The sequence below is a fragment of the Halichoeres trimaculatus genome, unplaced genomic scaffold, assembly GCF_033239565.1.
Source record: "Halichoeres trimaculatus isolate MK-OKI-2021-1 unplaced genomic scaffold, fHalTri1.1 fHalTri1_scaffold_15, whole genome shotgun sequence".
Lineage (NCBI taxonomy): Eukaryota > Metazoa > Chordata > Actinopteri > Labriformes > Labridae > Halichoeres > Halichoeres trimaculatus.
This window is the reverse complement of record NW_027437193.1, coordinates 4,992,726-5,010,128: the sequence shown is the minus strand read 5'-3', so window position 1 is coordinate 5,010,128 and position 17,403 is coordinate 4,992,726. Positions and strand designations below refer to the sequence as shown.

Below are 17,403 nucleotides of genomic sequence, written 5' to 3'. Positions count from 1 at the left end.
CAGAATACAAGATGTACCAGTTTATTCTTACGCTTTAAATCTTTAACATCTTAGAAGATGCTTTTCTGCTTTATGGATGATTAGTGTAGCATAACAGACATCCCTGATCCATTTAATCACACACAAAGCTGGTTTGAGCCCACTTAAGAGATCCAAATCCCTCTGAATCCCTGAAAAGGTCCACATTAAAACATGCACAGGTTACTTCAGGAAAATATCCTTCTTAATGTTCACAACCTGATGATAAAAAGCTGTTAACTCTTAGTTTTATCACGTTTTTCTGATAAAAAAAGGCGATAAAGAGATCCACAAGAGACTCTGCAAAGTAGATAAAAGGTAAAAAATGGAACCAGGAGGAAAAAGATGCTTTTCAACCATAAGGTACCAGGAACTTTTAGTTCCCAGTAAAACACTCCCAAGAACTAGACTGTTCCTATGGCCCTTTTTTTTCTGGGTTTCCACCAGCGGTCGAGATTATCCAAAACCAGGCCAGTGAAGTATGATGGAAAAAAAGGAATTGCATTACACCACCACACCAGTAGGGGGCAGTAAGACGACATTGTCAGCTTGTTAGCGTGAAAGATATTCAGCCTGTGCTGCTTTTGATTCGCTGAACTGACACTTCAGTGATTTAAATTGCTATTTTTCGAATATTTATGATTTTTATTTGCTTATTTAACACCAGACCATGTGAAAAAGTTAAGCTATGATGGCCCATTATTTTTCTGTGTTCCCACCAGAGGTCGAGATTATCCAAATCAGGCCAGTGAGTTATGGTGGAAAAAAAAGTAATTGCACTACACCACCACACCAGTAGGGGGGGAGTAAGACAACAATGTCACCCTGTTAGCATGGAAAATATTCAGCCTGTGCTGGTTTTGATTTGCTGAACTGACACTTCAGCACCCAAAGCATGAAGTTGAAAGATGTTGAAAGTAGGGATGCACCGATCTGACCCTGGTATCCCTTTAACTGGATCTGGTATCGGTGGGAAAGGATTGGTCCAAACTTGACACTAAGGCTAAACTATGATTTAGTCTATAAGGTATACAATTTTACAATCAAATAGTTGTTTCTGTAAATTCCGAAGCTTTTTAACTGAACTTCTGTTACACATTTAAACACTCAAGGTTTGAATAAATATTAACTTCAGTAGTTCCATATGTGCTCATTTTTGTCTTCTACTCAAAACATTACCAGTCTTATCCCACGGTTATTAGTTTATTATTTAACACTGGTAACGGATCAGGATTGGTATTGGTCAATATCCAAAGCCCAGGTATCGGTGTCAGAAAAGTCGGACTGGTGCATCTCTAGATGAAAGATTGTTTCAGCTTTAAGAGATGCATCCTACTCAAACAGTTTTAGATCATTTAATACTGATCTAAAAAGGAGATTATGATATGTATATAAACCTAAACTAGGATGCTTTCCAGAGGACTTCTTCTGAGTTTGAACAGCTGTTGTAAACTTGATATCCACTGACACGTTCAGCTGAAGGTCTCCATTTTACAGGGTCACTCTTTAAACTAGAACCCCGGGAGCTGACAGAAACACATTAACACGATCAGACTCCAAGAAGAACATTGATTATCATCTTAATGTGGTTCCTGCAATAAGCAGGCCCCCAGTTCCTGCAGTTGAAAAGCACAGTTTCTCAAAAAAGTCCCTGGAGCAACTCCCAGCAGTTGTAAAGCATATGTTAAAGAAGAAACCTCCCCTGAAGAAAAGGCAGAAAACAGAGCACTTAATGTCAGAGATGGCAGCAAATTTGTCTCCTAGATTAGCGTAGTGAAACAGTGGTTCTTCCAACCCTCAGCCTGATGGATAACTCAAACTTTATCACTTGTGCTTGGAAGTAAAAGCTGATATTTTCTTTAGACGGAGCTGCAGGAAGCATTCGTCTTCCAGGCAGAAACCCTCCCGGAAAATAAAACCATCATAAATCCTTCGGCCCCATTACTCCTTTCTAATATCAAACTGAGCCAGAGTTAATCAAACCAGAGATCAGATCTCATCCGCAGAATGCCGAGCCACTGCAGTGGGTTTCATATCCAAGCAGCAGACAAGCTGGGGCCGAGCAGTACGCACAGTATCTGCATTACATAATTGATAACTGACACCACAGGCCGAGTGCAAACCTCCACTTTAAGGTCCATTTGTGATGCTAACACACACTGTTTGAACGTGGTGTGTGTGCACAGTCTCACACACACTAATCACAGGATGAGGGCCTGCCATCTGTCCTGGGCGCCATCAGCCAGAGATCACCACAGCTGGGCCCATCCCAGCAACCCTTGCCCCCCACACCCATGAACCCCCCCTGAGGCTTTCTGGAGGTCACATGGAGGGGAATAGCTGGCGTTTTTTGACAAGTCAGGACCCGTCCCGAGCTGGCCGCCATGCATGTTTGATGCCTCCTCATAGCTGCGGGGCTGACAGCTGTCACACACAGAGCTAACGGCTGTAACAGGAAACCGTGGTGCTGGTCCGGCCACTAAATCGAGACACCTCCACTGAGGGGTCAGTGATCCCCAGAGAGCTGCAACGTGTCCTGATGTCCCAACAACAAACAAGTTTATTGACGTGAGTCATCACAGATGTAACATAAGGTTTCGTATTCATCTTAGATTTGGGAAATACTTTCAACTGGATTAATTCATTAAACTTAGTTAGAGATTTTCATAGTCTGAGCTTCTTTTTGGATTTAATAGAGGTACACTGAAAAAAAATAAAATTTGATCAAGTGTTTTTTTCTTATATTCGGTAGAAAATGCCTTTTTAGACTTAATATGAGCCACATTCGGCTGACTAGCCCAGAAAAATGTCTTATTTCAGGTTATTTAAAGACAAAAATGAGATAAAAACAACCCCATTTAAAATAATAGTTATAATAATAAAATAAAAATATAAAAAAATACATTCAAATCTTGATTTTTCTTAATTTTATAACTTTTAGTTGTTTTTTTTTTTTACTTTTTTTTCCCAATTAAAAAGTTAGTGGGTATGTTGTATGTCAATTTCAAGTATGGATAAAATTGCCTTGGATTTTCATTTTATTTTTGATGTATTTTAGTATTATTTTTGTTATCTGTATCTGAAAAAAGGCCAAAAACCCAAATAAAGAGATGTTTTTAAAAAAGGACAAAAATGAGGTCTGAATTGCTTATAACTAGTTTAAAAAAATCTGCCAGTGGAACATGACAAGAGTTACTTGTATTTACATTTTTCTAGTTTTAAGCAAATTTTCTAGCAAATTTTTTCTTGTTCCATTGGCAGACTTTTCTTACTTGTTACAAACAATTCAGCCCTCATTTTTGTCTTTGAATAAATTAAAAATAAGACATTTTTCAGGACTGACCGGTTGAATGTGGCTCATATCAAGTATAATGAGACCATTTTTACTTAAAATAAAACAAAAACACTTGGTAAGATTTCAGTTATTCGCAGTGTAAGATAAGCTTTAAAAGAAGATTAATCCTGTTTATGTTTTACAGGAATTTTTTAGATTTTTTTTTATTTTTTGTTTTTTATTTTAAAATTTATTTATCTATTTATTTATTTATTTATTTATTTTTTGGGGGGGGTTGATTATTATTAATATTATTATTATTTTACATCTTTTTTTGATTTATATATATATATATATTTTTTTGAATGCATTTAGTTTGGTGATACGCTCAATCCAATGTCTCCACCCAAATCTAAAAGTTCGAATCAGTAGCAAATCTTAAAGACTTTTTCAAGCATTCTTTCTCAATAATTACAAAGTGTAAAGGCAGAGCATGAGGTTGCAACAGTTTGACATCACTGTGTTGTCCTCACTGCATTCTCAGACCTAAACTGGTGTAACAAGCAACACGAGGAGCCGATAGTGACTCTGACTCTTCCTGTTTTTCCGCGGGCAGCAATAACAACAACAAAAGACCTCACTAACAAGCCTAATAATAGACGCGTCACAGAAAGTCCAGACACAAAGAAAACGTTTCTCACTTCACAGCTTCAGTCCTCCTGCCCTGAACAAATCAAGACATTCAAACAACACAGCTCTGTTTCTCACCTCAGCAGGGTCTGAACATTCTCCAGCTCTCTGCAGCGTACAAACAGTCCTGACAACTAATCTCTCATTTAGAGGGCCGAAGAGAGGCTCAGGAGCAACACAACCTGTAACGAAATGTTCCTAATAAGCTACACTATATTTACTGACTGACCCAGCGTGACATTTTCACCCTCTGACCTCAGTTCTCAGTGGTTAGACACACCTGGTTTAGACTTGTACAGTCCCAATCCATTGGTGAATATTTCCTTAAAACTGGCCCCCAAAGTTTTATCCTGGCCTATTCAAAAACAGTTACAAACCAAAAATAGACTCAGGATACTTAATTTATCTGACTGGTAGAAAATCAGATTACCTTCGTTCACATACAGCTGTGGTTTTTAAGTTAACTGTCGTCCTGACTGAGTCACTCGAAGGTCTTTAACAGAGAAAAACAGATCAAACATCTTAAATTTGCATGATTTTATAACAAATGTACACAAATAATATAACCTTTATTGTTCTTTATATTTTCATAATGAGATGAAATTCATGTTTGAGGGCATTATTGACCTCTACTTTGGGAAACACTGATTTAAAGGCACAGTACAGAGTTTTAATAATATCATACTTTCATGCTTTCTGCAAAAAAAACTGAGTTGATGTTCATCACTCACCCTGAAGCATCTCTGTTCAGAGCTCTGCTGGTCAAATTTAGCAGAGAAGAGTAAGTTATCAAACACAAGGTGTTTTTTCATTTGACATATTATTGTTTCTATTTCATGGTTAATGGCAGGATAAGCAAAAATGGTTTTCTGCGAAAGTTTCGTTTCAGATGAAGAAATCTCCTCTTTAAGTTTTGCCAGCTTAAAGAGCTAAATGTCTACATACAGGATTTTATCTTTATGCTCTTTGAAGACTTAAGACTTAAAAGGTGAGCATTTTACATTATTCAGACATTTAGTAGCTATTAGCTTTCCTAAAAAGTTGCTAAATGACCGTCAGTTTGCATATTACTATCATTGGTGCTGTAGGAGGGAAAAAAAAATGAGTAAAAACACCACAACCCTCCTCCTTTATTCGGGCTTGGGACCTGCAAAAGTGAGCCAATGTGTTGACTAATCTATTGATAATTTTGTTTTGATTAATCACAATTATTCTGCGGGTTATTTTGGATCCCAATTTTACCTCACCTGTTTTAGCATGCTTGTTCCAGGTGTTCATGCATTCCTGTAATGCTGCCATTTTAGGAATTTGACTTCACACAGTTTGTAGCTAAAGTATTAGTTTTCAATAAAATTTTCCCAAACTTTGGAAGCCCAGCGTCGTCTTTTTTTGAGCATCCCACATGCCCCCCTCCATAATTCATGTTAACTTCTCCTTTCTGTTTCTGTGTACAACATAAACAGTGGGAGCAGTTCTGCCCCCACCCCCTCCTGTGGTGAAATGCAAGTACAGGTGAGTTTTTACTGGCCAGTATTTGATTTTAACAGTAAAAAAAAAACAGAAAAAAACAATAATTCAGTGCGTCCAAGCTTCAATATCTGGGTCAACAAATTTTTATAGTGAATGTGATCGATCATGTCAACTAACTGTTGCAGTGTTAGTTGCTAGAGGGATCTGATAACGTACTAAATATGTCAACAACAAAGCTAACCCGGTACCCTTGCTAACATTTTGCTAGCTTGATAACAGGTATTAGTGAATATAACGTTTGGTTTTGTTAAAAAATGTCTAGAACAAAGAGCAGTAGCACAACAAAAAGAAACTCTCCATTTATTCATATGGTTTAACAACAAACACGCTAACAGGCTTGAGGCACCTTTTACTAAAGTAAGAGAAAGTGATCATGGGAAATGTAGTCAAAATACAAGTCTATTTGTGGGTTAGGTTTCTGCTGCTGTGGAGTACTTTTGGTCATTTTTTCCATCCTCACTAATAAAAATGACATGGAAAACAATAAAAGGCCATCTCAGAATAATTCAATAAAGAAAAACAGGCTCCAGTCGTTCATCCATGGCTACAGTTTCAGGTTGTTTATGAGACTTTCATGCAACAACCTGTTCTCTCTTCCTCAGCTTTCTGTATTCATTAGGTTGAATATTCATGGACGACATGAGATGAAACACTTCAGACCTCAGTGGCAGAGAAAGAGGAAGGTGGTCACATGAAGGTGACTCTGAGCAGAGAGCTCTTTCTGCTGAGGACACCATAAATCCAGTCGCCTCACAGCGTTTACATTCTTAGCATTACTGTCTCCAGCAGTAAAGAAAGCCATTCAGGGACACAGAGCAGCTAACTTATTATCTCAACTTGACACTGCACTTCATTACACCAGATGAGTGGGACGTCTTTGTTGGACTGCAGTCACTTTAGGCCAGGGTTGGTCTCCTTTAAAAGCCAGGCACGAGCGTCACCAGTGTGCCGGGAACAATTCCCGAAATATCTGTACGCCTGAGTAAGTTAATCTCAATCCAGCTGTGCAGCTTTTTTTTTTGTTTCAAATCCACTTTTACATCAAAGATTAGAAATATCTGCCGCGTAATGAGGAGTTAATGACTTCTCTGGCCAATAGGGATTAGGCATTTCATGAGATTAGCTATAGATAATCAGAAAATTAGTGGTGACTTAATTAGCAATAAACGTTCTCAGGAGAGCATAATGTCATAAAGGAGCCTTTGGGTTGCTGGCTCAGCTGGGACAAGTCTATACTCTTCTCCAATAATTATTTTAAACAGTTTAAAGTCTGTAGGGAACACTCCAGAGGAGCTGTAGGCGGTAACTTGTTATTGAAACTTCCCAGATCCCAAGATGACCTGATCAAAGACAAAAAGATCATAACAGAAATATAACAGTAGCAGTCACCAGTATGTTTGATTTTTTAAAAAAGCTGATGTATAATTTAAACACTTAATCTATTTTTCAGCTCATAGGATTAGCTATACATGAAGTCCGCAGCTTTATTGCGCTTTCTTGGTCCTATTTGCAACAAAAAAGTAGTGAAAGTGTTGGTAACTGTTGAAATAAACTTCTAACTTTTTCCTAAATTCATCATTTGACCCAGAGGATGCCTTAAAAGATTAAGGTAATATCTTTGAAAAGTTACTTTTGCGTCAGTCTGAGCCATATTAAAAGCTACATTTGACTCAACTTTGCTTTGTTGTAGTCAGGATGAGGTAAGCGCCGCCCTGTTGGCTATGGCTGCCTTTTGCTGCAGCTCTCTCTTCTTTGTCCGTTTCTTGTCATTTTTGTACGGCTCATTTGTTGGTCATTGACACCAAACTGGTTTTGTCTTCAGTGATATTTTTACTACTTTTACTCCTGAGTTTGTCTGGAGATCCTACATGTAACCATGGCCACATTGTTTACATGTGAACTCAGCTGTTAGCAGCCTGTAGCATGTCAATGCTAACCAGTGCTAGGCCTGATGTTTCCCCACAAGATGAGGAGAAGGAGGTGAGTACGACGTGCTGGTTCTCAGGTGTGAGCTAACAAGTGATGACATGGACCTGTCCTTCCATCCATCGTTATTGGGAATGTAAGATCTATCTCCAATAAGATGGACAAGCTAGCTGTGCTAACCCAGCAACAGAGGGAATACCAGAAGGCAGAGTAGCATCATGCTATTCACAGACATGGCTAACAGAGCTAACACCAGACACCATCGCCACATGTGAAGAGCTTCACCTGCTGTTAGCAGACAGGATCCAGGAGACAGAGACTGAACAGACTGCTGAAGAAGCTCAGTCCTGGACCCTGTGGAGGTGGAGGCTGGCTGACTGGACAATGATGGACAAGCTGTCATCATCTATTTTCTTATGGACCTTTTTGCACTTTCTTACTTTTGTTTTCTTGATTGCTGCTGTGACTTCAATTTTGTTGTACTTGCTACAATGACAATAAAGTTCCATTCTATTCTATTCTATTCTTAAGAAGCGGGTCTTTGGAGTTTTCGCAGACAGCTACGCCCTTATATGGGCAAAACTTGAAAGTTTAACTTTGAAAATAGTGACTTATGGAAAATTAACATGAATATTCAGACTCTTTTTTTAACCAGGCTGTTAACATGTTGAGCCATAAAGATTTCTTTTTTGGCTTGGTGTGTATGTGGTTTACAGTGTTTCAGCAGCCAGCCTCTTGTGGATGTTTAAAGAACTGCAGCTTTTCAGCTTTACACCAGCTTTACATTTTTTGACTGGAAGCTGCCACTTGGTAAGACCTTTAAACCCCCAAATCAGAGTAGAGTGATTTTAGGTTTTTAAAGACTTAAAAGCCCAATTCTGGCAAGAAAAAATATAAATACAAACGTGTTAAAGAACATATTTTCCGCAAGCAGCCAAGTTTTTTTGATTTCATGTTGTTTATGTTATATAGATGGCTAAATATCAAGCCACTGTTGTTGACATTTTACAGACAAATAAATAAAGAGGAACTTGTTTCTATTCGCCTTTACATGACCCCATTGTGTCTCTGTGGTGCTCTGTAAAAAGTCTGACCTATTTCTGGGAGTTTTTCCTCTGGAGGTGCCCAAAGGAGAGATGGTGCTGTTTTATAAATCTCACTTTCAAGGCTCAATTTGTGGAACTTTGGAAAAGCTCTGTGGATTTTTTTTAAAATTTAACTAGATATTTGTCTTTTTATCTTGCAATATCCTTCTTTTTCATCTTACTTATCAATTTATTTCCCCTGCCTTTTTTCTTGATTTGGTCTTGTGATATTTCACCCACTTTCTGTTATCTGTCTCTACTCTTTTGTGAAGCTGTTGATGCTATTTAAAGTTGATTTAGAGTTGAATTAAAGTATATTTGAGGTTAACATCCCACTATTTTGATCTTAATGATTTAAAAGGAAGAACTGTAAGAGTTAGTCTTAGCAAATATTGTGCACACTTGATAGCAAGACTCCAGCAACAAGGCCCACAATGGAGCTTCCCTTTCAATGCTACTGCAACAACAGCTTACTGTGCATCTTAATTAAATTGTCAAGTCAGACTCTGGCCATTCCTCCCCCTCTGCCTTAAGGATGTGAGGATGCTAAAAGAGGATCCAGCCTGTGTCATCCTGCCCTTAACCACGCCCACCGCACTGCAGATCAAAAACACCCGAGTATGTCGTCTTAACCTCCGACTGTGAAACAATTTTAATCCATTAAGAGTCCTCCAATGTGGCCGTGACGGAGTGACTCAGCGTTGTCCTTCGTGTTGTGCACCAAAGCTCGGAAAAGGCATCTCCGCGGTCACCCCTTTCCCACTTTCTGCCTCGAAACTGGAGCATGTTAGCTCACTGTACCTTAAAGAGGGTTTCTCCTTTCAGATCCCGGTCCAAGCTTTGACTTTTAGCTTCAAACACAAGCCGCTGCAGGCTGCACAACAACACACGGCTACAGTGTAGCCACACACACGGGCTACCATGCAAAACAGCGGAATAATAAAGGTTAAGCCACGTCCATGCCTCAGTGAATACAGTACACTGCTTTCTTAAATGTTAATTATCTCTCATGAAGCGGGGGTGTTGTGGCTAAGACGCGCGTAAGACGCAACAAACCGAGTGTTAAGAACCAGAAATGTACAAACCGGACAGCCTCTCTTCTCGGAGGAGGATAAAAGCAGAAAAAAGAAGGTTTATTACCAGGTACAGCGTCCTCCTTCAGCCTGCCTATGCGAGTTGCATTCGTAGTGGGCTTGTGTTTCCTGACAGCGGTGCTACTCTGCTGCAGTTCCCCTCTCCGCCAGCCTATCACACTCCACTATGCAGCCCAGAGTAGAATTGTGGGATATCAGGACAGCCGGGGCATTATTTCAGCACACACACACACACCCACACACACACACACATACATGCACACACATGCACAGAGCATGGCAATTAATGGCACGAGGTTTGCTGTTCAGCTGGGGCGGTGCAAGTCATCCCTGTTTACAGCCTAATGCTGTTAAAAGAAACCGAATCAGAGGTAACAAGGTTTATTTCTTTAAAAAGCTTTTACTTTACTCAAATAATTAGATTTACAAGCTGATACCAAACCTTTCACAACAAACTTTCCCTAATATTTTATGTATAAAAGGAAGCAAAAACTCCCTTTTTAGGATAACCCATTTAAGATTATAGACTAACTTAAAAGCCACCAGACAATAAAAAGCAAATTTCTAGATTAAAAACACTGGTTTACTGCAGCCTAATGGTGTCCTTTCATTTGCATACAACCAAATCCACCCCCATCAGCTCACAAGACAACACTCGACCAGATGAAGAAAATTGATTTTTCATTAGCAAGAAAAAAGGATCCCCAGCTGGAAGTGTTTGGGTGTGAATCCTTAGAAAAAAATCTCCTATAAAACAAGGAATTTCTGCTAAAAAAGAGTTTATTATGCACACAAAAGCTGATAATATAAATTGGAATTATGTTTCCTATCAGCCAACATAACCTGATTTTGCAAACTGGACCATGGGACTTCTGGAAAGATCTACTTTTTGGCAAAGCTGCAAAAGATACTGTAAGGCACTTCTGGTTTGTATCATTTTGCTTGGCGACTCACCAAAATCCAAAACACGTATGTTACTAGTTTGTCCTTTTTGTGTTACTGTAGAAATATGGCATGCTAATTTTAAGATGAAAGGCTAATAAAAAGTTCACAAAACTGAAATACTTTAATTTTAGGTGAGCACATAGCAAAAAAAAAAAAAAAACATAAATATATTTAAGTGTCTTATTTTTATTTAAAAAAAAAGAAAGAAAATTATAAGAGACTTTATATGAGCTATATTTACCTGAAAAGTCCAGAAAAATGTTTTGTTTCAAGACATTAAAAGACAAAAATGAGGCGTGAATGTAAAGTGTAAAATAATCCACCAGAAAGGTAAAAAAAAATGTCTGTTTAGTTTCTTGTTTTCAGATATTTTTTAATTCAAGAAACTTGATACCATTGGCATAATTTTTTAAAGCTATTTATTTTTGTATTTTTCTTTATTTTTTATTTAAATATCAATATCTTTATTCTCCGGTAAAGGTTACACAACAAAAAACCCTGAAAAAAATAAAAAATAAAGTGCTCCAACAAAAAAAAAAAAAAGTCTCAGACCTTAAAATGTAAATAATAAAACAGATACCAAATCAACTCACTGACATTATCAGAAAATATGAGTAAATGTAATTACTCTTAACCACTCTACTTTAAGAAAACCTACCATTTGGGATCAGTCTATTGTATTTTATAGTCTTAAAATTAGACATTTTTCTGGACCTGCCAGGTGAATGTGGCTCATATCAAGTCTAATAAGATATTCTTTTTTACAAATATTGGGCATAAAAAATCTTAGATTTCAGATTTTTGCAGTGTACTCACTAATTTGAACATTCTAATAAATATCATATTCCGTATCACTCAGTCTGTCCTGATATAATTCTCTAAATACAACATACTGCACCTGCAAAACAGTCTGATACAACATATTCAGGTTAATTTTCAAACAAAGAGGCTCCCATAGACCGTAAGGTATATTTAATTTATGGACATATTCTCCATGAAGTCACCCATTTGTTTCTTATAAAGAGTTTTGAAGCCATTTATAAACAGGTGCCACATTGGAAGGCATTTAGCCAGACAGCTACAAGGTGTGCCAGTTAAGTCAGCCATGCCCTTATATGGGCAAAACTCTAGTTTAATTACCCCAAAAAAACATGAATTGTAAAAATTAAATACCCCACCTTACAGTGTTTGTTCACAGCGAAATGAGTCGTTTAGATAAGATCTGTTTTTTGAACCAGGCTGTAAACATGTTGGTGTCTATGAGGTTTCTTGTGCTCCTGCTGCCAGCCTCTAGTGGACACTCTGTGAACTGCAGCTGGGGCTTCATATTTCTACATTGACCTGTGTTGGCTAAATATTTCAGTTCCTTTCAACACCTTCTTGCTAAGTTAAAAAATATACCATACTAAAGAAGGAAAGTAACTTTTGAATGCTTTTTTTGTTTCCACATGAAGTGAAACACTTCTCTTTTCTCTGTTAGCTCAATATGGAACAAAGTAGCAGAACTTCTGCAGCATTTCCAACTAACTTTACTGGTGCACCGAGTCAAGGGCAGTTTTTATAGCACTCTCCTTAATGAAAAACATAATCCAAGACATATGAAAAGGAAGGCACATGAGCGTACAGACTTACACACACACACACACTCACACACACATCTGCAGCCCTATTCTGGGTTCATACATGTGGTTGTGAGCACACACACCAACATGAGAGCAGGTTTTTAATTAGTGTCTGGGTTGTTCCCTCAGGGGGACTCAGGGGGTTTTACCCCCCGCTTCCCAGTGGGAACTTGACCCAACCCGGTCACCAGTTTGACTTTTATTTCATCTAATTGCTTTCATGCTCGAGTGGGATACCACATGCCAACACTTACTGTACGTACGCTGTGCATATTTCTGCTGCAGTCGCTCATGATCATCCTAAAGAGTGAGGGACACATCGCAGACATGCCCTGCAGATTGTGGAGGGTGAATGTAACAACACACACACACACGCACACTCTCTTCCTCACACACACACACAGTAACTCTTATGTACCGCAGCCAGACAGCTGGCTTCTTATTCAACGTTAGCTAATTGTAGCGCAGCTCGTAAAACACGCTCAAGGACAACAACAACGACTGTTTAGCATCCAAGACATGTAATTCACATCACAATCAGAGGTGATTTAGCTGCTTTACACACAAATTTAAATTCCTGACAACACACACAAGCAAAGCTGAGGTGATAAGGTTCAGAGCTGCAGGGACTTCACAATAGCTGTAACCAAATATTCCTGTAGGAGGGGATGTTTGAGGAGAGATAATAGCTGGGGAGTGCTGTAAGGAGGACACTTTTCTCACAGTGACACTTTAATAACTCTGCTCAGTGACTTTCCGTGATTTTTGTTCTCAATAAGCTGGACTGATGTGACTATTTAAGTCTAGTTTCACATAATGTAACTCCCAAGTTGGTCTCTTTCACTTCCTCTTCATTTCTTGTTTGTACGCCGCAGGTTTCGTTGGAAATGACGCGCCTTATGAGAACTAAATCACTACAGTGTCCTTTCAAGAATACATGCTGACTAATAAGAAGTGTAAACAGCTGAACAATAGTGATCTACATTTAGAGACTGAGCACACTGACTGTCTGAGACGTTGCTCATCGTCGCTCGTCTGGCCAGAGGGTGGTGACCGTGCGCCTGCAGACTGGAAGTGAAAGGAAGTACGAGTGGGCACAAAGAAAAACAGCTGACTTCAGAGGAGCTGTAACCCAGTGATCCTAAGACTTTCGAGGGACTCAGGGAAACATTATGTCTATGAGTGTAGTTAAAGATTGAGTCAGGGATGCTCCTCAAAGATGGAAAAGGAGACAAGACAGGAAACACCTTCTACGGGTGATGATAGACAATCACTCCTTAGACAACTTCAGTTTGAAAAAGCTGATTTTGGATCACACTGACTGTATGAAAGAGACTTTTTTCTTGTAGTTCTGACACAAACAGCTTCACAAAAAAGCACTTTTAGTTGCTTTTTTAAACAGAAACCAGATATCTTGGAAATAACACCTATTTCCAGTGAAAATGGTCTATCAGACTTAGTATGAGCCACATTTGCCGAACAAGGTCCCAAAATGTCTTACTTTGTGAAACTAAAAGGCAACACTGGCATCTGAATTGCTTGCAAAAAGTAAAAATACTCTGCAGTTTCAGTTACCTTTTTGTTTTACTCTTCACAAGCAATCCGGGCTTCCTCTTGGTCTTTTAGTATCTTGAATTAAGACCGTTGCAAGTCCACGACCTCTCACTTTGACGTAAATATAAAAGGCTTACTCAAAGTAAAAAAAAAAAAAAAAAAAAAAAAATGCCCAGACATTTATGTGACTACACAACAAAATGAAACTCTTGGCAAGTTTTTGTGTCCTATATTAAGTAAGACACAGACAAACGGTCTGTGGTCATAGGGTTTAAAAGTCAGGTTTGTGCAATGAGACATAGACACCTGTTCCTTAACATAGAAGGTAGACAACATACCATACCATCTGATTCAGATAGTTTGAATCAAGTCACCTGTAAAGCTGTACAGTGTGTAGTAGGCTTTCATATCCACAGCATACCCTCCTAAGTTACGGTGACACAGAAAATTGTACTTCCCAAAGCCTTTGGGGGTTTTAACTTGAAGGCTGTAGCTTTACGAAACAATTTGAGGCTCTTATATCCACTGGGCTCTCACCTCACCTATAGTGAAAATAACTCTTAGGCTGTGTCTGAAATGTCATACTAACGTACTACTCATACTAAGTGTGACGTCAAAAATAGTATGTAGTGTGTTCACATTAAATAGTATGAAAAGATTGTGTGCGCGAGAAATACCCGGATGTATACTATATCGGTAAAAATTTTAAGTATGGGAGGTGGGCATACTGGTCGCACTGACACGCCCCATAATGCATTGCGAGCCCCGTATTTATAAACGTAAATACAGAATGAGATGACAAGATGAGAAGCAATTAAAATGGACTTAGCTCTACAGGGAAACCTAAACGTAAGTACAAAGAAATAAAGTGCCTGAGGCGACGGACGGATCGTCTTCGGTGTCTGCGAGCAGTAAACATTTTTTAATTTTTTGAAGAGTAATGAATTCGTCTTGAGACCGGTGTTAGCTAAAAATCATCCAATATTGAACTTCCCGTTTTCAAAATAAAAGCACCCATTTATCTCCTTTAAGTTCTTTAATGCTTTTGTAAATTGGGCTCTTGTTTTGGAGTGGACCGGAAGTTTCTTCGATAGCATATTGGCGCTCTTAACAGAATGTCCGAAATGTCGAAATTAAATTTGTATCCGTGCGTTTTGTGGCCCAAATGACCACATTTTGGTATTCTACGTGATGACTTTCCCGCCTAAAATGTTCTTAAAACTTTCAAATGTGGCGAATCAACAGAGATATTTGATAGCCTGGTGTGCTTCCATAGACTTATGTGTGCTTCAATTTTTTGTCGTCGGAGGTTTTGAAATGCATCATGGGAAACCGAGTAGTATACTACAGTGTAAACTGGCACTCTAATCATACTTATAGTATGTAGTATACAGTATATACACAACGACCATGTAGTATGTAGTATGATAGTATGCCATTTCGGACACAGCCTTAGATTTGAATTCGCAAAAGCATTCTGGGTAATGACTTCTTAAAGATCACATGCACAACTGATTGGCGTGGAATTATAAGCTGGAATGACAAATATGCAAAATCACATTTTACAGTGTAGTGGTCTAAATTGCCTATCACGATGTTCCCCCTCACACGGGTGGCCCGGGTTCGAATCCAGCCTGTGTCCTCTTCACCGCATGTCGCTTCCCACTCTCACCCAGTTTCCTCCACTATCCACTGTCTTCTCTCCTTTCCGTTAAAAGGCAAAAAAGCCCAAAAATAACTTAAAAAAAAAAAAGAAAGAAGACATGGACACTGTTGAAACCCTGACAAAGCTGTAAGTGGACACAGGCCCTTGATTTGCCTTTGCCACACAAGTTGGAAAGCCATTGTGCTCCACTCCATGGCTGAGGAATGCGCACATGTATAAACATTAATTATTAATATTAGAAAAAAGTCTGAGTTTGTTTCAAGACTCTAAGGAGCCACGAGACAAGACAAAATATTGGGAAACTCATTTAGTCACAGACTAAAACTTAAGTCGGGGAGTCTTGAGTGCTTTGGGCTTTTAGGCTTGATCATTTATGAGCATTTTATCTCACTCTCTTCACCTCTTACTGAGCTTAAATTCATTTCGTCTGGAGTTGCAGTTGGCTTATTTGACCTCTTGTGTCTGGAAGCTGCTGGTCAGGGCTTTATATTCCATCATCTTGTCAGCAAAGAGTTTAAAACTGTGATGAAGTGACTTTAGTTTGAAAACAAGGCTAATGTCACTGCTTTCAATATTTCAAGAGAAGTCATTATGTAGATCAGAAAGTACAAGAACAGACATAAATCTCTGTCAGGCTGCTGTTTTTATTTCTCCTGATCAGTGTGTAACACGAAGCAGTCAGCGTGCTCACACACTCCTCTGCTACAGCTGATAAGTTTTATTATTTTACTGTTGAATGCAAAACCTTGAACTGTGCTGTCACATGTTTTGAGTTATGATCTTCACTTTCTGCTTTGGTCGATGTAATGTGTTTTTGATGACTTCTCCCTCTTTTCTGAGGAATGCTTCGCTGCACAGGAAGTTAACTGTTGGATTGACAAATGAGCTTCAGTAAAGTTTGAGTCTAACAGATAACTTTAACTTGAGGGAACTTTCAGTACATGTGAACGAGAAATCAGGCCCCAGTCTCTTCATATCATATCAGTCAATGTGTCTTTCTTCCCTCGGTGACTCCCTGCTCTCAGATCTGTGACTCCTCCACAGCCGACCTTGGTCAGCAGAATGATTAATACCACACAAGACAGACAACATGTGATCTCTGGACTCTGCTTAGCTTATGTGGCTGCTTAACTCTTCACTTTTTTCTGCTGCGTACAGACGCTCAGTTCCTCTGCAGCTCATCTGCTCTGAAGACAAACCTTAAACTTGTTTCATCAGAGTCCAATGTCTCACTCAGAGTTACTACATTGGCATAAATGTGGGAACACAGCCTTATTGACAGCTTTTTACAAACCTAACACTGCCTTTTTTAAGTAAAAGACAAAATTGGGCCTTAATAAACTTAGCCTACATATTGGCATTAAAAGCTGATTTCAGAAATTAAAGCTCCTGTGAGCAACTTTCAGTTTATGATAAATCTGGCGCCCCCTGTGGCCAAAGCCATACCTCATTAGTTTTTACTCATTTTTGTCCTTTTGTTTCAAAATCTGTCATATAATTAAGTCTTTGTGGCAGAAAATCTAAAACAAGGGTCTTCAAGCTGCAGCTCTAGAGCCTCATGCGGCTCTTTGACTGCTTTGCAGTGGCTTCTTGTAGCTTTACAAAAATATTATTGGAATACATTTTTTTATTTTTCTTACAGAGGGTATTGATGATTAGAGACACTGACACTAAATAAAATCACGTGTTAAAATTCTGTTGGTCTAAATCTTCATCCCATCCGTCAATAAAGCCTGCCACTGCTCTACTTCACCTCCTACAACATCAACAGCCCACCAACTTTCCATGCACCTGTGGCTAACCTCAAGTCCCTGGGAAGATAACTACATCTACAAAAAGACTAATCTGGAAGAAAATACAGATTTCAATTCTGTGTGGATAGATTAATTTAACTGACAAAGTGCCAGCTGAATATACATGTTTGAAATGTGGCAGACATAAGCAAACAACAAAAAATAATGAGTTGAGCCATATTATTGATAAATGTTATCAATTTAAA

The 17,403-nt window shown here is 38.7% G+C and overlaps 1 protein-coding gene across 11 annotated transcripts in view; it reads right to left on the bottom strand.

Annotated features, from left to right (window-relative positions):
• Positions 1-17,403, bottom strand: part of epb41l3b (erythrocyte membrane protein band 4.1-like 3b) — an 87,436-nt gene that overhangs the window by 60,656 nt on the left and 9,377 nt on the right. For 9 of the 11 annotated variants that reach the window (XM_074689059.1, XM_074689063.1, XM_074689062.1 and 6 more), the window contains exon 1: positions 9,664-9,815. The exons of 1 other annotated variant lie outside the window; for it this stretch is intronic. The gene's annotated coding sequence lies outside the window, so the exon portion shown is untranslated. Of the gene's footprint in view, positions 1-9,324; positions 9,348-9,663; positions 9,816-17,403 lie in introns of those variants that run through there. One more of the 11 variants, XM_074689061.1, reaches the window with a different exon arrangement.